The following is a 20,233-nucleotide window of genomic DNA, read 5'->3' as shown; positions in this document are numbered from 1 at the left end:
GAACGTTGTTTTTCTAATTGAGTTTACGACTGAAACAACGGGATCGAAACGGGTTTCTCATCGAGAAACAGAAAACAGTCGTTCGCCTGTAATGCGAGGCATCGGCTTTCTAGTAGCGCGACTCGACGACTCTCTCGACACCGAAAGGGACGCGCTGGCAACTTCACGCCGGTTGCCTACTTGGAACCGACCATTTTGATACGGCGACTCGCAATGGACGGTGCGCGGTGACAGGCGATCGTGATCATTCGGTCGCGAATCGGCTTGATTAGCTCGCGGAGTCGTGATTAATCGCGTTTCTCTGATCGGCTCGTGTCCGGGTATCGAGTGAGTGACAAGCGAACGTGCGATAAGTGTGTGATAAGTGACCTAGTGTTCGAGACAATGCCAGTGGCCGGCGATCAGCAGCGGAGCAACGTCGACGACGACGACGGCTGCGGTAAGTGAATAACTCATTTAACATTCATCTCAGATTACACAGTAATTCGCTCGCTCTTCTAATTACGATCCCGCGACTAGAGAGAAAAGATCGCATTCGTGATGCCGAGTGTAAAGGAAAAAGAAAATTAGAAGGTTGAATTCCGTCGTTAGTACGACTTTGCTCTCGCAAGATGTCGCTTGATTTACATGCACGAACGCGATGCAGCGCGTCCAAAAAAGAACGCCGCGGCAACTTCACGTCTATTCGAGAACATTCTAAAATGGAAGGTCGTGGAACGTGATGGTAAAAACGAACGATCGTCGCATATCACGGTAAATCGGTATATCGGAATCATGACTGAGCATGTTTCTCGATCGATGTATATATCCGCATGAAGAGCGAGCGATAAGTGGGCGTACTGCAAGTAAACAATAAATTATCGTTTGTGTCTATCCGTAGGTGTCCGGCATAATGCATCCGACGAGGAAACGCCGGCACCGAGAGCCCGTCGGCGGTGAGTCAATAATCAGATCAATAATCCAATTGTTGTTAATCTCAGCTCTCGGGCAGCCACTCGCGCGCCAGGTTTCCACTGTTCTAATTAAGTCCTCTGATTACAATCTCGCTCTACCGAAAATGTACGTAACGTTCAAATAGGTTAGAGGTAGAGGCATATACGTGTAACGTTGAGCACGCGTAGGAAAAATTGAAATTATATCGCGGCAACTACAATCTGATATACGCAAGCCACGATTTCACTTATGATGAATAATATGAGAAAAATAATATAAAAGAAATATAAAAAAAGAGATTAATATATAGTAATATATATATATATATATATATATATATATCCCGTTTTTCGTGGAGCTTCGCGCCGGTAACGACACAAACAAACGGGCGAATCGTAGTACACGGAGTGTGTGTACATCCAGGACATCGTTCGAATTCGCAGTAGCGAGAGATTCCATTGTTCCGCAAAAAGTTAATTTGTCGAGTATCGCGTGCATTCGCGTGACCGAAAATGCCACGCCGGGCGAACGCTTTTCCGACGGACGAGCTGCCGTTACGTCGCGCGCGCGCACGCACGTTTTGCGCGCTTTATTAAACCGCGCTTCATTCGTGAGATCCGCTCCGTTTCCGGACTCGCGGAAATCGCGATATTTCGCGGCGTCCATATCGCATTTTTAATTCCCGCGAGGAATCCCCTTTTCTTTTTCGGCCGACGTGCAATCATCGAATCGCCGAGCTGCCGCAGCTTTTCGGAAATAACGATCCGCAAGTCACGTCGGGGTTTCCGCTCGATTGCTTGTTCAGCGAGGAATAGTGTTTCGAGTTAAAAAAAACGGTGACATTTTTATTACGCGACGCTTCGGCCCGAATTCGCGCCGAACATTTCATTTACTCCTTTTTTACTCTCACTTATCTGCCGACATTGTCGGCAGAAATCGCAAACAATGTTGTACTTTGGCAAAAACTAACGATATCTAATATGATATCTATGATATACAAGTTGCAATATATAGTATTTAATGATAAATATATACAGTGTCTCGCCACCTTCTCTCGAAAAATACAGACCGCTCGTTAATTATCACATACCGATGTCGCACTATTTTATTTGTCTACCTTTTAACAAGATCCCCGTCGGCTTCCCACTCACCGCTGCCGAAAACGGAAGGGTTGGGATCCAGCCACGGTTGGCAAACGATTTGATAGCGGGTAAACATTTGCGATTTACACGCCGTATATCCCCGCGCCGTGATGGTTTCATCGGTCGATGCACCGTGTCGCATCTCCGTACGCTTCAAATAATGCTTAGCGATCCGAACGTCATGTGGTGTTCGTCGTGGAATGCTACGCTTTGGTTTCCAATCTGATTTTCATCCTTCCGCCCGCTCTCGCGTACTGACTGACCGTACGCGACAATAATTCAGCCGTTCGATCAGCGACGAGCACACGAGGATCGCGAAAAAAGTCCGGTATTTTTTTATTCCAGATCGAACGTTGACCTGCGAAGCAGTCCGGAAAAAAAAAAAGAATTAATAACGATCTCTTGTACGGTCCTTCTCTTTTAAATTTAAAATCTCTTTCAAAATTTTAAATTTTCGCATTGAATCGAAATAACGGCTGTGTCGCGTTCAAGTAGCTATCCGTCAGATATGCGTGTTAAAAAGTCTCTATTATCTCGCGCGTCAAGGTTCACCGCTGCGAGCCGGCTCGATCCGCGCGAAAGACTTTCGAGCGGATCTTCGCGCCTTCGTACGTCGCGCGCGCCGGAGAATGCAATGGTTTCTCTGTTTGCTCTTTTGTTACTTTTCCCGCGCGCTGTTAATAATGCGAGCGTGTGCACTTTATCCACACACACCGCTGCCGTTCTTGTTTCCACGCGAGAGCCCATTCGTCTCCAGAAGCGAGACACGACGCGACGCGACGCGACGCGACGCGATGCGATGCGATACGTTGCGCTACGCCGCTGGCGAGAATTTCGCCGAGAGAGGAGGGAGGCGACGGGGGAATATAAACCTCTCGCATTTCCCACGGGAGATGCCCCACGGAGTGGCTACGAGGACGCCGGCGTCTAGACACCGGCGTCAGCCGGCGTCAAACCGCGAGCGTCGAACCAGCGACAACAATATAATCCGTCCGCCGTCCTCCGGGATATTCCAGAAGTGATTGCTAGCTTCCGCAGACCAGCTACGTCCACTGTCCTATGATCCTCCGCGGGCTCATCGGCTGGCATGAAAAGCCGTGAGCCGTGAGTGCGTTCGAAGTCACGTTTCACCGCGTCCGAAGACGGCCCGGGTGCCGCGTAATTTCCGGTAAACTTGCTCCGATATTTTGTTACGAACGCGCAATTAATTCGCAATTAAATCGACCGTGCGATATTTCGCGCGTAGTTTCATAGCGCGCCGAGAGAAAGACATTTGATCGAGGAGACATTTTTTTATAAGACAAACGTGACATTCGAAGGGAACCGAGGCTCTCCGAGTATTTCGTTCCCGCTCTGCGAAAGCTGCGAAATCTTCCCTCGGAGAGTGTTTTCCTAATCGCAACGTGAAATCGTAGCTTCAGCTCTCGCACTGGCAAATACATCCAGACGGTCGAGACGAATGTTACCCGTCCGAGCGAAAGAAAAAAGGAGAGCGCGCGTCTGAGCGCGCAGAGCCCGGAGAGCTAAAATTCGCCAATAATATCTCGGGACGGAGTTTTCCTCCGGCGAAAAAAGATCCATCCGCGCCTCAATTTCTGTCGGCGGCTCCGAAAAGATTCTCGCGTGAGCGCGGAAGCGTTAATTGCTCATTAATGCGAGCGCGCCTGTGTTTCTTGCTGAGGAGAGTAGAAATGTTCAACAATCCGTCGTCGAAAGGATGAAAACCATTTTCGCGCGCGAAAAGTAAGCTCTCAACCGGGTATCGTTGGTGGAGAAAAGCGCTCCCGGGTGTCATAAAAGCGTGTGCGGGCTCCTGGAATCCTTCTTGTAGGAAAGTTGGAGAGCACGAGTGGTGGGACACTCCATTGTTGTTGCCGCGATCGCTATTTACACCGCATACACACACACACACACACACACACGTATGTAAGTACACTCATGCACGCATACACAGCATACACGCGTGCGAGCGCGATCGATGGTGCGCCGCGAATTGATTGGCCGGGTCGCTCGGTCGAACGGAAAATATTCAGTTCGCGTGTAATGCATTGCGCTTACCGCAATAAACCGCGCTCGCTCGAAAAACTATATGCGCGTTATTTTGACATGGCGTTTATAACGCCGCGGCCGGCCGCAATGTATCACGATTTTGCGAGCGACGCACGCGGCTCGCTCATCGCGCTCGCGGCGATTATCGGTCGATCGTGATGGAAAATACGGATTGTCGGGGCCGCGGAAAATTAATAAGCCGCGCGAAAGAACGATAAATCCGCCGAACAAATAGAGAGCCCCGCTTGCTGCGCGCTCGGTCCTACGAAGATCCGTCGTAACGCACGAGCCTGCCGATCGCGTTTCACCGTTAGTGAATGCGCGAAAAAAAAGTGCTGCCGACGCGAACTCCCGAGGAAAACGTTACTCAGTTTTTCCGATTAATTAACAACGAGCAGGAGAGAAGGTTAATACGCTCTGAAGGCGCGCTCTAAAGGCGCTCTAAAGGCGCTCCGGACAAACGGGATACACTCGTTAGAAGTCGCGCGCGTTAGTTAGCGCACGCTCCCCTCCGTAATTCGCTAAAAGTTTGCTCGCTCCCCGGTAAACTCGGCCATAAATTTTTACGATAGTACTCGCGCGTGCAAGTCGCCTTTTCTCTCCTTTTTACTACCGCCGGCGGATAATCCGCGTATAATGACGGCCGTGCGATGGAAAATGAGCGGCCGTTCGTTTTCGCCCTTAGGCGCGCGCGCGCGCGCCGCCTCGCCTCGCTCCCGATACGGCGGATTTTTTCAGGATGAAACAATGCGTTCTGAATCATCCCCGAGCCGTGCCGTGTCACACGTATATGCCTGTATCATTGTTTTAATTCGAGCCCATTTGAGTCTGCAATTTGCGACACAATGCAGGCAGGATCGCTACTTGTAGGGAAACATACAAAGACGTAAGTACTGAAATGAATACTGATGGCTGTAAACATTTTTAGGTCTCGAGCTATTCATATCTCTCGTTTGTAACTTTATCGTTCTCCCCATTTTTCCTCTCCTTCGTTGCTGTGCTGAAATAAAATATATACGATGACCACTGGCTGCCCCATATTTTTTATCCGCGTAACACAAAACCTCGCGCAAGAGCCCAAGGACTCGGGGCGGAACTTTCGGCTCGCGATCGCGTCGTCTGAGCTGTTGTTATTTTGACGGAAATTCAATGGAGTCCGATTTTCTTCGAGTGCGCTATCAATAAGCAGCCGCAACTGGGGCATGAGGAAGCGTCGTCGCGCGGCAGGAAGTAGCCCGCGCTCGAGCAAGTTTGTCGTCCGATCTAGTTTTTGCCGGGCTCAACGTTCACGCGAATTTCACGCCGCGCCGAGTCCTTCGGCTCTTTTGTTTCGGCAGTCACGCGAAATGCTTCGCGCACGTGGAGGTAGAGAGAGAGAGAGAGAGAGAGAGAGAGAGTGCTCGAAACTCGAAACAATAATAAGCGCCAGTCGGTCGCCCGAGCTGAGTTCTGTTATAACGCGGAGATGCAACCGCGCGCGGTGCAACACGCCTGTGCGTATGCACCCGCATGTGCATTCTCGCGTTGAGACGCGAACTGCTGCTGCTGCTGCTGCTGCTTGCACGAGAAGACTCGGCGGCATTCGTATTCTCGACGCGCGTTTAGCGGTATAAACGTGGCTCGCTGATTCCCCTTTCGCCGCTCAGACATTGCGGGGAAGAAGAGCCTCTCTTTCTCCTTCCCTCGCGTCGGGCGTAGACAAATAGGACCCGGGGTCCTCGACTAAATCGAATTTGATGTTGCTTCGATGAAGAGAACATTGGGAATTGTTGGAGATTCTTAGTTTTTGAGACCAAATTTTTGTCCGATAAATCCAGGGACGAGGACTACGGTTTAATGTTTGTGAATGAAATTTACACTATGATGACATGTAGTAACTGTATCTGTTAAACGTAATTTTATAGACTTAATTGAACTCTGAAACTGTTTTTCACAAATTGACTTATCCGAGTGTTGCAATCTCTTTGGTTTTTTTTTTATTTTTCAACACAATATGTTCAATTAAATTGTACTTTGTATATTGAAAATGGAATTCGCGTTTCGAGCCCGTGCATTCGAATTTGATAAAACGTTGGATGTTGCGTACAGATTTATAAGCGTTAATTTCATCGTCAAAATCGCACACACACACACGCGTGGTGTGCCGGTGAAAATTGCCACGAAAAACCCTTTGGAATGTTTCCCAACGTTCTTCCCGTGCAAGCGTGACGATCGTTGAACCGAATAAATTTGTACATTCTTCAATCAGCAGCAGCTCGCGCATACGTTCGCGGTTGTTTTGTGACAGTCTGCAGGATGGATCCGCAAAAACACGCAGCGTCCGTCCGTCCGTCCGTCACGTCCGGTACCGCCGCAATCAGCGAATCGCGAGCGGATGTCCCGACGATGGCGGCGGCGGCGGCGGCGCAAGAAATCGCGTACTCGCGCGGACGAGATAAATAACAGGTGCAGTTGCAGGTGCAGGTGCATCTCTCTCTCTCTCGCACGCTACGATGCACGGTAATTATCCGACGCGATGCGTTTACGTAGGCATGCACGTAAGTACAGCATCCTGCATCCTGTATCCTGTTGTCGTACAGCCCGCATCCTTTTATCTTCTCCCGTCATCATGAAGGCTGCTGAATAGCGCCGACAACGAGTTACGAATTTTAACACCGTGCCATTACGACGAGGTCAAATTTGGCATCGTCGCGGCTACTTTGTAATTTTGACTCTCGCATCTTCCAGATGCAGATTTTATATGTAAGACTTGAAATATGAAAATTGCGCGAAGCGAGACAGCGGAGAGAGCAACTGGAAATGAAACAATACAGAGCGGTCTGTTGCATTCAAACTAGCGGACGCAACGAACGCGTGCGAAAATTGCGAAGAAGATGTTGAAAGAACGACGAGCTAGAAATAATGAAACAATGCGGCAGAGTTTGTGCTTCGAACTGGCGGATGTAACAATCGTCGCGCTAGACCGTGCCTCGATTGTTACATCTGTCAGTCTGAGGCGAATTTTCCCGCATTGTTTTGTGCCTACCCACTCGACTTTATAACATCCTCATCATTCTCGTATTTCGTGCGTTGCAAAACAAATATTTTCCCATCTGTTATTTCTAATTACTGGATTATCAACGGCCGCCGTTTACACGGTGGCCGTGTGTTCTCGTAATAGTTATTCAAATTTAACTGCAGTTATCGGGAGGGGGAATACTAATGGCCCTTTTTTGTTAATGATCGTCGCGGTAAACTGAGCTATTAAGGGGCGGAGTCACGAAGCGATTTAGCCTCGCGGGGTGCCGGTAGTCGAGGGGTTACGTTAAAAACCGAAGCATTTGGGCCGAAGGGCGGATGCCCGACGGCGCGCAACTTCTCCTTCCTCGTTTTCTCTTCCTCCGCGCCGTGGAACTCTCGCCAGCTGGCCACCACGTTCCGTCCATTCATCGCGAACTATCAGATCGTACCCTTTTCTCTCACGACCCGTTTCCGCAATAGCGGATTTGATTCGCACCAAGCCGACGCTTGATAAGGCACGTCCAATCGCGCGGATTGCTAAGTCTTGGCTTCGCGCGCGACCCTTATTTTGGATTATAATTTATTTGGATGATATATTTCTTTCTTCTTGTCCGACTTGTCAGCTCATTAGACTAGACAGACAGATGTATTTAAAGTAACCCGTAAGTTTCCTCGTCGATGTGTCGATGAGTTTATATACAAGTTCCTACACGTGGCGTCCTCATATTTGTCACATGAAACGATAGAATAGAAATATCGGAATTTGCTCAAAACATGTCATGTAAAATGTGACTCGAAAATCGAAGAGTAGCTTTTAGCTAAATTGCTTCGTCAGTGTAACGAAAAAATTATATCGTTATACGATACAAGCATAACGATCAATTCAATACGATATGCTTTTCTCATAAAAGCAAAGTAATTAAAAGATTGTAAAGTTTCCCCACCATTACCGTTTGTTTACCTGGATAGACTCGTGGATAGAAATCATAAGAGTAAACTTAAAGAAAGGCGACGCAGCCGTTTTTTAATATTTCACAAAGACTTTAGCACGTAATTTGTTTGCTTACTTGTTTTAAACTGTGTGTTTTCCGCGCGGTCTTCTCGGGGGAAAAAATTACACTTAACGAGACACGTCTCGCTCGCGTACAATACGTCGTCCGTTCGTGCTCTGGGTTTTCTTGCGAGGTGGGAATGCACGGTGGAATACGTTTAATTAGGGCGGATTGTAACGGAAAGAACACGAACGACGGCGGACGTTGGCGAAAGGAAAATTGGACAGGTCTTTAACGAGATGCCGCGTGCACAGGCCACTACTGCTACTGCCGTCATCACTTAACACCTCCCTCTCTTTCCCTCTTTTTTTCGCAATATTCAGCGACTTGCCGTCGTTTCGGAGACGACACCTGGTCCCGAATAAATATCTCCCTATTTATACCGCGTTCGAGTTTCGGCCGACCGAGGTCTGAATTAATTTACATGCGCGAAATGTACGCGAACGTGGATTTACATCGAACAAAAGTATTTTTCTGCCCATCGTAATTTTAATTCCATTAAAATTAATGAATGCAAATAATTTTATACACATTAATTACGCGATGAGTAATTACGTTGAAATGAATTAACTAAAATTGTATCGAGGCACGTTCAACACGCGCTAGCAGGGACGAAAGAGTCGTCGTCGTCGTCGTCGTCGTCGTCGTCGTCGTCGTCGTCGTCGTCGTCGTCCTAGCGGGGGTCGAGGGTCGAGTCGTACTTCTTAATCGGTATCGGCGCGTTTTGTTCGATAACACGATAGACGGATCGCAGTTATTGGGATGCAAAACAGCGCGATCGTCGGTAGGGACTCGTACGTTGATGGCGACTCATAATCGAGCGCACCGAGAGAGATATCGGGCAATTGCCGATCAGACGGCCGGTTAATAGCGTGGAAACGGCGCACGTATGGGAAAAAGGAAGACCGGAAAATAGAAAAGAACGACGTAGGGCTCACGCAGCCGTTTAGCCGGAATTGAAGCGCGCCGGATATCGATAACCATCGGAGAGGATGATGAATTTCGTTGAACCGCGGGAGATACGCTTTATAATGGAGTTGCCAGCTGATTCGAATTACGTCGATCTGCGTGAGAATCGTTTCGGCGGACGTAATTCGAAGAAAAATGAGCAATTTGCCGCGGGTAGAGAGAGAGCGAGAGAAAGAGGAGGGGGAGGGGGGAGGGGGAGCAGAGTACTCACGACGAGAATGCTGTGTATGTGAAAACGCTTCCTCGCGCGGGAGGAATCGTCTCAGAGGAGGCTGATGGATATAAAATTGAAGAATAAGAGGCGAGACGAGTTAGGGAAACACGATACGTGAAAAGATTTCGCCCCGCACCCACCACAGCAGGTGTCCATTAACGCGCCCGTCAGTGAGTGTTGAAATTTAGCCCGTTCCAATTGCAGCATCAATCATCCTGTCGTCTCGTGTAAGCTGCAGCAAGCTTGCAGAGTTGGCGATGCATTGCGTTCGCCGTTAAGCAGGGGAGATACGCGCCCACGCGGAGAAGCGCGCATTTATAACGGATTACTTGTAATGTCGTTTGCTACTCGCGAGTGGTAACGATCGACTTTTGTCAGCCTCCGCGTATGCGTATCCTCCGAGCTGCCTCCGAGAGATCAGTCTCGGGCCGAGGCGAAATGGCAAAATGGTTTTCGAATAGCGCCGAGAGTGGGACGACGGGGAGGGGGGAGGGAGGGAGGGGTTGGGTCGATAAAATATCGAGGTACTCACGAGATAGTAGTCGCGGGAGTAGTCGTCGCAAAGGGAAATCAGATAATTATGCCGCTTCGTAATATCGCGCGAGTCGAGTCGGATTGGTCCGGGAGTTCCGGATGTTCTCGATAGACCGCCGCCAACTTTGCTCCTCACTTTTTACATCCACTGCGAGAGCCGGGCTCGGCTGGAAACGTTTAATTGGCGATTCAATTACCGGACGGCGAATTGATGGGAGAGCCGCGCTAGCGTCGGTCACCGGCGATGCGAGTCTCGCAGCCGGCCGACCGGCCAAGATTAATGTTTGTTCCGATCGATCGCGTCGCGCGATAACTCGCCGAGGGATCGATATTCGAAATTCAACCGCGCGTAGAAGCTCGTCGTAGAGGCTCGATCGAAAGACATATGTAGGTCGTTGCAAGAAGGGACGACCGGTGCGTACGGTGGGGGCCATACATGGCGCGTGTATGTCGCTTGGTTCCGACTTGGTAGTGAAGGTAAATGAACGATCTAGCGACGCCGAGAATCGATAACTGACCCGCCAACGGCCACATGTACCGTAACGCGCGAGCGGCTCGCTCGATGCGACACATCGGGGTCGCGGTCGCCTTGCGAATACGGCTTGACGCATCAAACGATCAAATACAGACGCGATGCGAAGGGTGATTCTTCATCGGACACGGTCATCGGTGACGGCTCTCCGGCCGGGAAACGTTTCGGAGTATCAGAGGGATCCCATAAGTGAGCCCATAAGTAATTAGGTACTTACTACAGGACTCTGGTACTTGTTTCTTACTTGTCGTTGATTAAAGAATAAAATCCCTTGTCCGTTTGAGACCTTTACGCGTGTGTCTCACGCTCGATTACACTCACGAGCACCCCTGATATTTTTACGCTTTCAGTGTTTTGACGTTTCAGTTTTAGCGAGCGGCGAGCGCGAGTATGAGAAAAGAATGTGTCCTTGGCCTCTTCCTACTTGCGAATCGCGTTTCATATTCTCCGTATCTGAATACCAAATGTTCGCGCATTGGTATTGGTAAAAAAGATCGGCTTTTTTCCTCTCAGATTTGTATTCGTCGTCGTATATATCTCTCGCGGGGCGGCGGACGACAGCCGCCCCGCGACGCTTCCTTACGAACATTCCGAGGCAGATATTCGTCGCATTTTATTAACGGAACACCCCGCAGCGTTCAGTGGCGACAGTACACGGAAAAAAGTGCCGCGGAACTTCTTATTCATCGCCGTGCCTTATTGCTTATTTAAGCGGTGTACGGTGCCGTGAAATCCGCCGGGATTTCCCCCTCGTTCGCGTTCGCGCTCGCGCTCGCGCTCGCGCTCGCGTTTACCGCGGCCAAGGACGGACGCGGCGGGGAGGGATGATATCGCGAAAGTAGAAACGCAGGGTCGTCTTACACGGGGAAGGGAAGGACGATGACGACGGACGCCGCATTATCCGCATATCTGCGTCGAGAGGAGTTCGCGGTGAACCGCGATGCACTCTCGGCGGCTTGCTGCACGCGCGTGCAAGGCTCACCACCTTGCAATTCGCGGAACTCGATCAGTGATTCGGAACATCCCTGTCCCGCTGCGTATCGACTCGCGTTATCGCAGCGACCTTAATGTACAACGGCAACGGCAAGGCTCTGGTGGTGGTCTCCCTTTGTTACGACCGGTGTAAAAATAAATATCTAGATGCGACGTTACGCGCGCGCGACACCTCTCTCCATCTCTCTTTCTCTGTCTGCTTCGACGCGCATATCGCTATTGTGTGTGCATATGACGCGCTCCGATGGTCGTTTTATGGCCGACGTGAGAATCTCGCGGAGAGCTGAGCTCTCCGCGATGAGAGCTGAGCTGAGTAAGCTGGTATAGAAGCGGGGTGGTTTGAAATATCGGGGATGTACCCGTGAGTAATTAAGTATTTATAAGATTCTCTCATTCCTGTCGGTGCTGTCCTTCTGCTGTGCTATTTTGTCGGTCGGTCGGATGCTCAAATGATGTCGTTGATCAAGAGACGAAAAAACATTGTAAGCTGGCGAACTTCTAAATATCCATTCTCGAACTTCCATTCTCGAAACGCTTGATTATTCAAGAGTAACCCTAAAAATAGTAATTATGAATTGGTTATGAAATTCATACACATAATAATCTTAACGTTATGTCGCGCATATCGCGCATATCGCGCATATCGCGCGGTAAATCCATTTCATACTACACATTTTGTTATTTCACATTATAAATTTATTATAAATCCCCATTTAATTACCATGTTATAAATTATACACATGTAGGATAGCTACAAAGTCGTACGTTATACCATCAGACCGGATCATCGAATATCATTAATCGCATTGAAATTCGATGTATCGGATTCGCGAAGAACTCTCCGCGAACTTCGTTAAAGTCGTAAACAAGGGGCGCAGGATGGTGTAGCGATCGGATCGACTCAACTCACGGGCGGTTACTGGGAGTAAAGTTGGACATTTCGGAGCTTCTTTTTGCTACTTGACTATCAAGTCAAGTATGAGCGAAATGATCTACGGGCGCGACTCGACGACCGGCGATATCGGCGATAGAGCCCCCTCCGCACCCTCGTCCGGCACGCACCGGCCGCGGCGCGTCGTCTGGGACTACGGGGTGGTTGTCTGGGACGCTTGCGTCGCGCTCGCGTCGCCTCCCCGTGTACGCCGGCGTTGCTCCGGGCAACCGATGGGGATGAATCTACGCGACGCCCGGCGTCGAGTTTCCTCGTAGCGGGCGGGGCTGTTACACTCTCAGTGCGCTCCACGACGCCGAACTGACCACGTACAACGTGTGACGTCTCGACCCCACGACCTTCCTCTCCTTCTCTCTCTTTCTTCCAAGACGACGACGACGGCAACAGGGACGAGGACGAGGACGAGGACGAAAACGACGGCGACAGGATCTCGGCGTCGTCGAACACGATCGCGCGAGTTGGGCCCGACACGGTGCTCGCGAGCGTTCGGGGATCGTGAGGACTCTCGTCGCGAGTTAACAAGTGCTGGGAATGATAAGGGAGCGTGATAGAGAAGGGAGAGAATTGGCGACAGTGCTTATATCGGGGTGAAGCGGGATCGAAGAGGTAACGGGATCGGTTGTTAATTGGCGAATGAGAGCGGCGGCGTTCACGAGAGAGACACCTTCTGCAAGGTGACGAAGATTAAAGAGGGTGGGAAGATGCGCGAGGATCGAGGATATAAGTCGGCGATAGAAATTGATGGCTTGTCACGTGATGTTCGAGCGTGAAAGTTAGTTCGGATCGTTACGATTGCGCTCGTCGTAATCGTCGCGGATGTGGAGGTTATCGGACAGATTGTCGCGTGTATTCTCGCGACATGTTGGCAATATTCCCGGATATTCATGGATAATTTGGCGAAATTGCGTGTCAAGCTCTCGGAAGAGTGGATTGATATCTCGAACTGAAGAGTTACCTTTGATTCAAAGAACGTGAATTTACGTCAACTGTATTGTAACACATAACGTGAAAAATGCCTAGGTAATTTTCAAATCTCTTCAATTAAATTAGTGTGTACGACTTGATTAGTCGTCTCGAAAAGTGCGGTTGATCGTGAATATCGTAAACTGCCGCCACACGAAACTGCCGAAATCGCGACATCGAAAATAAGAAAAGATCAACAAGTCGGAGATAACGATTCGGTCATTGACCGAAAACAATTGTCATGGCAGGATTACTGCACACGGACGATAAACGCTAATTACAACGCGGAATAGTTCACTGCTCGTCGATGATGCGAACCCTGTTAGACCTGTTAAGGAACCACCGCCAAAGACTATGCGGTTCTCCGAGGACCGAAGTTAGTAACGTAACGACATGATGAAAGTTCATGATTGACCGGCAATGTTTAGAGGAAATTAATTGCGAGTTAGGAACTACAAGTTGTACAGCTACAAGTACAGAGATTAATATTTTATGAATCGCAACGGTCAATCCGATGAAAAATTCAGAGGAAAAGTTCGATCGTGGCAATTGAATTAAATACTCATCGTGGTAATTTTTACGTAATTATCTATCGCGTTGGAGTTACAACATTCGAACTTTAAGGATTGATTCGCTTGGGATAGAGAAGGAGATTTTTCTCCGGCAGATAATTTGACGGATGATACTTTTTCAATTGGATAATTTGGGCTGCTGCTTCTTTGTACTGTTGAATATCCGGTATGAAATAACCGGTAGAGTTAAATCGATTTACGACAAGTTTTCGATACAACTATCGTGCGAGGGAAAATTCGTCTAAGACGCGGCTTTATCCTTACCACTTGTCGCTCTAACAGTAATCACCGTTGAATGCTATCGAAGTCCAACGTAAACTAATTAGATACACCCTTCGAGGGTGGAAGTTATCTCATTAATGATGCACCACAAAGTTTACGATCCAATTCCATTTGTGATCCCGCGTGATCGTCGTTATAACGGAGACCATTAATTAAAGAGTGATACTACGCTGATCTCTGTTATACATTAAAGTAAAGTATTCTGCACACACAGTTGGAGACTTTACTTTCCCGAAACATTTGATTGATATTTTTAAACATCATACAAATTTGATTGACTACGACGAAAATTATCATCGACGAGTTTTGTAGTTGCTCCTACGAAAGAAATATTTAGAAGCTATTAAATTTTTACCGCGACACAAGCCACCAATTTCTTCGAGATTTTCCAAAAAAAGTACCAAGTTTCCCAGTCTGTGACTGGGAACGTTCAATTTATATTGTTACGCACGATTAATTAGACGACTTATTTCTTAGATCGATATCTATAATCTGAGATATATCGAGGTGTCTGTAATATATCTCGATCGGCCACATCGGAGGAATAATTGCAAATTAATAAGCGATCGTGAGCGCTCGTGATTAAAATTCCTGTGAAAAGTGATCGTCGCGCGTGTTCCTTTCATTGTCGTTCTCAAGAGGAGGAGATACTTGGATCGAGCATCGACAACTTCGATTGTAAGTTTGAATGATTGAATTTATATTACTATCCACCACGGTTGTGTGTTGCGGACTTTTCGGCAATAACAAATCCAAGTTCCTCGAGAGAAGAATTGTTTCCCAATCTATCCAATTTTCTTCGCCTTATGAAACATCCAGTCGCCTTTATTGCGAACGTATCCGTGGAAGGTGTCTTTAATGGTATTAAGTCGTTCTCCGCAGCGGTTTACGGAAGTTCCCGCGTTTATAAAGTCCATGAGAGAGAGAGAGAGAGAGAGAGGAAGGGGGAGAGAAGAAGGAGGGAGGGAGATAGACAATTTGCCGGCGAGCACATTTTTCGCCTTTAATGAACCTCTGTATTTCACCCCTCCGCAGCAAAGTTAATAGGGTGAGATCAGGATTATGTATTGTGATTGTTACAAACGACGTACGCGTAGTACGATCGTTAACCAAGCAACTTCGTGATTTAAGCGGTCAGGCCGGCAGCAAGGATATTAAAAGGGATAACGATAAAACGGCGCTAAATGCACGACCGAAGGTACAGACGCCGCACTCCGTTAAAACATTTCGCGATTCTACGAGCTTGCGAATTTTGGTTCCTCGCGTGCGAGACACATTCGACCTGAAAATCGCAATACATGCATAAACGCATCGTCGGGCGCAAGTAGACGTGGGGGATGGATGCGCATACGGGGTTAGATCCACGCGAGAGTCGCGCGATTGTACAGTCGAGGTACTGGCCGGAAGGTTAGGGACAAAATTCGATTGAAAGGACCAAGTAACGAGTTAATTGCGCGCGATTAACCGCGCGGTAAACTGTCTCGTGGCGGCACCCGAGAGCCGGAGCATTGGAAACCGCGCTGAAAGCGTGTTGTACGTGTGCGTTGTTTGCTTACCGGACGCTCCTCCTTCCGGCCATTCAACGTCGTCTGATCGGTGACTGCCGAATTCAGCGTGATTTTACTTTCCTCCCTGCTCATCTCATCTCGTCGCGCTCGCGTTGCGCCACCACGCGTTTCCGCGTGGCGACTTTCGTCAAGCGATATTAGCGGATTAAAGCGGGGTTTGTCTTGGGAGATTGCTCGGAGATCCAGGACACGATTCAACGTAGTGTTTCACGCGGACAAAGTGCGGCATCTGGTGCACCCGAGTAAAAGCGCACGAACGATGATGCGCGAGACGAGAAATCGACGCGTGAAAAAATCGCAGAGCATCGGCGATGCGCGCGCGACTTGTAATTTTTTCTAAAGCCGACGTGTAAAAATATGATTACCTGCTTCCATGCTTCCTATGTAATTATCGTGCCGGTTTAAGAAGCGACAAGGGAGAAGAGAGCAGGGGGGCTTGTGTAGTCCGCCCCGTATCGAAATTTGCATTCTGAAAGGAAACAGCGCACGTCCCTCGGAATTTCCATTTTGACATCGACTCAACGCGGGTTCTGCACGTCGTACTTGAAATTATTCCGATTATTCCGATCTCAATCGAGACCGGGGAGATTTCTTAGCCTATACACGCCTTGACGTGGCGTCGCGACGGCGAGGGCGACGGCGACGCCGATCGAGAATACAGAACAGGGTCGATTTAAGATGTTGAGCGCGAAGGGGAGAGGCGGAGAGATAATCGCTTCGAAGCTTCCGCAAAATAGGGGCATCCATAAAATTAAATGATCCGTTTTCGCGTCGCACATTTAGCCGTGACAATTTAAACGTGACGCTATTCAAAATTACCCCCGACCATCCTGGGCAAAATATTAACCGCGCAAATAACTGATTTGTCTGCCAGGGTACGGTAAAGGACAAAATAGAATTTGAATAAAAAATACATCATCTCTCTCTCTCTCTCTCTCTCTCTCTCTCTCTCTCTCGGGGGGATAAATTTACGTAGAAAATTAGAATATAAGATTATTCAGGAAAAATGAAGCGCGTGAACACGTCTGTTTTGCCTCTTCTGAAAACCAAGTGTACACTAGGAAAAAAATTTAGCATCTCTAACAAAACTGTTTAGTTGAGGCATTTCTTAAAAGCAACCAAATATCTTATTTTATATAACAATAAATATTTAGTTGTTTCAACTAAATATATTTTTCTGCTTTGTTCTCTGGACCAAATGATTTTGTTGTTAGACTTCATATATAAAAATTAAGCATTCTAGTTATTTTATCCGTAAAAATTACATAATAACGAAATATTATTTTACGTAAACTAAAATAATGCCCAATGGATACTATTTTGTCTTTCTGTGCACTAAAATTTAGATTTTATATATTAAGAAAAAATTATAGTATTTTTGACAAAATTCATATAGTTAAAGCCTTTTGGTTGCTATAACAAAAATATTACGTTATACGAACAAACTATAATCAAACAAGATATTTGTTTACAGGAACTAAACAGTTTTTTTGTTGGGCATATTTTAACCAAATTATTTCGTTGTTGCAACAAAATTATGGTTCACGCAACAATACATTTTTCCTAGTGTAGCAGCGAATGTAGTAACGCTCCATTTTATTCGCTGGTCGGTTCTTTCATCAACATCAAGAAATATCTATTATCTTTGATCGACTATTTTTCACAGCAATGCACGCTTCTGCATTGTTAACCAGTCCTTTTAAAATTCTTCTTTAATCTGCCAACGACGTTTTGTCCAACAAAACGTGAATCCTCTGACGCACTCAACAGCGCGTTCAGAGTGACAAAGGAACGGAATATATAGAATCCAATCGTCATATTAGATGCGCATAGCGTATACAGCGCGAAGATATCGCACTGGACACGATACGTGGCGCGTATACGTGTCAAGCCCTCGAGGGGATTTACTATCGGCAGGCCTCAGTTGTCACTTCGGGGACAAGCGCGTAGTTGCGCCGTCGTAATCATAAATTCCGGGGCGTGCTCCATGAAGCGAACGAATGCAGCTTTTCTCGGATAAACGACAGACGCACGCGCGCGCGTTGTTCATCGCAGGCGACAAAATCGCAATTTCCGCGTTCCTGTCCCTGGGCGTACGTGTGCGTGCGTGCATGCGTGTGTACTTACTTACTTGCACGCGTGAGCGCCGGCCGAGACACACACACACACACACACACACACACACTATATAGACTATATCTCTCAGGGTGCAGACGCGATGGCCCGTGAGCTGCAGATAAGAGGCGAGGCGCAAAACTTTGGCTGGCGAGAGATATACAGGGGATGCTTTTTTCACTGTCGGGGGACAACAGAATAGATACGTTGGGTGGGCGAGGGAGCGCGGGCGAAAGAATGGCGGACGGGCGACGACGTAACGGCATCGGAGATCGTAAGAAAGCCGAAAAATGCGACGCGCGCTGAATGCAAAAGCGAACGCCGCGGAAGAGCGATGTGAATGGGGGAACCGGTTTATTTATACGGCAGGAAACGCTGCGAGAAAGAGAGAGAGAGAGAGAGAGGGGGGGGGAGAGGGACGCGCGCGCGCGAGCGGTGTATAATGACTATTAAAAGTTGCGGACGCGCGTCGTTATCGGCGAATCGGCTGTTTTGCGGAATTATCGAGCGAACGCGGCGCTGGGAAAAATAGATACGATGCAAATTCGATGTAGCGTGACGACGATAAAGCCCGAGCCGCTCGGGCTCTCTCTTATCGTCGTTATAACGGCTCATTATTATTGTCGATTTAACGATACATACAATTCGGCCGGTGTCGACGCGCGATGCGCGTGATGTCGCTCGTACAATGCAGCTGCATTTATGTACTTTGCGTAAGTCATGTCACTCGGTGCATTTATGTTACTTGGCGCGCAAGTTCACCGTGTTACTCGAGCATGACGCTTTTACCGGATCTAGTGAACTAACAATTATTATGCACTCCCCCATTAATCACGGTGCTCGTTAGACCAAATTAATGACTCTTACGAGATAGCACAATCTAAATTGATGAAGACTCGCGACATGTTGCAGTATGCTCAAAGCTCCGTACGAAAACGAAGATAAATTGTAGCATTTAACATTAGCGTCATCTTCGATCGCTGCGGGCCGTGCGACAGCGACCGTCCCTCCCTCTCTGTGACGGGGTAATTTCAGCCGAGTCACACGGCGGTCGCATGTTGACAATTAACAAACAAGCTCGGAGCTTGGATATACAAAGTCGGGAGCATGTTTTGACCTCTCTGTTTTACCACCGTCGTGCGCAATCTCTTAATTTTTAATTATCTTTAATTATCTTTAATTATATCTTGACAAAACATTACTCTGCAAACATTACTGTTGCTTGCGATAACGTGCTGGTGTAAATAGGAGAGAACACTGTCACAGAGAGAGAGAGAGAGAGAGAGAGAGACGCCCTTCTGATACATATATATTAACTACAAAACGTGCTTGTCAGGCGCATTGCGCCCGACAAGCATGGAAGGTTAACGGATACAAATAACAGGCGCGGACACGAGGCTCGTTCGCGTAAATTCGCGCAATCGACAGGTCCGATCGCGAGGATGTGTTTTGCTCGATAATCGCAACCGATTTCGTCGGGTAATCTTGCAGGGAGGAGTGTTCCCTCCCGACAGCGAAGATTCGCCTTCCCGGCCATTCGTAACGATTAGGGTCGTCGCTGGACGTTTGCAATCGACGGTAAACTCGGCCGCGGATTTAACTTCATACGTGCGCACACACTTACACGTAGTATGAGCGGCCAAAGCGCGACAAAAGCGCCGCTGGCTTTTGAAATTAGATCATCGAGCCGTGAGGTGAAAGAGGGAGAGAGGGAGAGAGGGAAAGAGGGACGCACAGAGAAAGGGAGAGAGAGAGAGAGAGAGAGAGAGAGAGAGACAGAGAGAGATAGAACGGAGGCGAGATTCCGAATCTTCGAATCGGCTTAACGTCGAATCCTTGAATAAGCCGGTGCTCTCTCCGAAGGTCCGTTAAACCGGCCGTTTAGTCTGTACACGGGCTCTGGGCGAGTAGTACATTTGTTAAAGCGCGCTACGTCGTACGTACGTACTTTGCGGATTACAACGTACTTTTTGGACCGGCAGCGGCGGCGACGTTACAGCGAGTAACGGCGACGCCGCAATTTCGAGAACGAGATGCAAAGCCGGATCACGCGACCGTTTGACGTAACATTTTGCTTCGCTGGCGCTAACTAGCGTGATAGTCGAGAGAGAGAGAGAGAGAGAGAGAGAGAGAGAGAGAGAGAGAGAGAGAGAGAGAGAGAGAGAGAGAGAGAGAGAGAGAGAGAGAGAGAGAGAGAGAGAGAGAGAGAGAGACAGCGACAGAGAGAGAGGGGAGAGGGGGGAAAGAATTATAATCTCTTGCGCGCAATTCATCTGGATTTTATTACTTTGTTAAACGACTCGGTTCGTTCGTAGAGGCGGTAATTATTCGCGATGATAGCGCCGTGCTTTACACGGAATTAC

General features: G+C 48.2%; 1 protein-coding gene and 1 long non-coding RNA gene across 3 annotated transcripts in view; both read left to right on the top strand.

The window, feature by feature from the left end:
• Positions 1–20,233, top strand: part of LOC105185347 (uncharacterized) — a 270,171-nt gene that overhangs the window by 43,926 nt on the left and 206,012 nt on the right. The window lies entirely within an intron of this gene.
• LOC112588874 (uncharacterized) overlaps positions 12,597–20,233 on the top strand; it is a 44,526-nt gene continuing 36,889 nt past the window's right edge. The window contains exons 1-2 of the long non-coding RNA XR_003113097.1: positions 12,597–13,063; positions 14,665–14,865. This is a non-coding gene — a long non-coding RNA (uncharacterized LOC112588874). The remainder of the gene's footprint in view (positions 13,064–14,664; positions 14,866–20,233) is intronic.

Source organism: Harpegnathos saltator, unplaced genomic scaffold (assembly GCF_003227715.2).
Source record: "Harpegnathos saltator strain DR-91 unplaced genomic scaffold, Hsal_v8.6 scaffold328, whole genome shotgun sequence".
Lineage (NCBI taxonomy): Eukaryota > Metazoa > Arthropoda > Insecta > Hymenoptera > Formicidae > Harpegnathos > Harpegnathos saltator.
The sequence above is the reverse complement of the archived record's forward strand: the minus strand, read 5'-3'. Positions and strand labels throughout refer to the sequence as shown.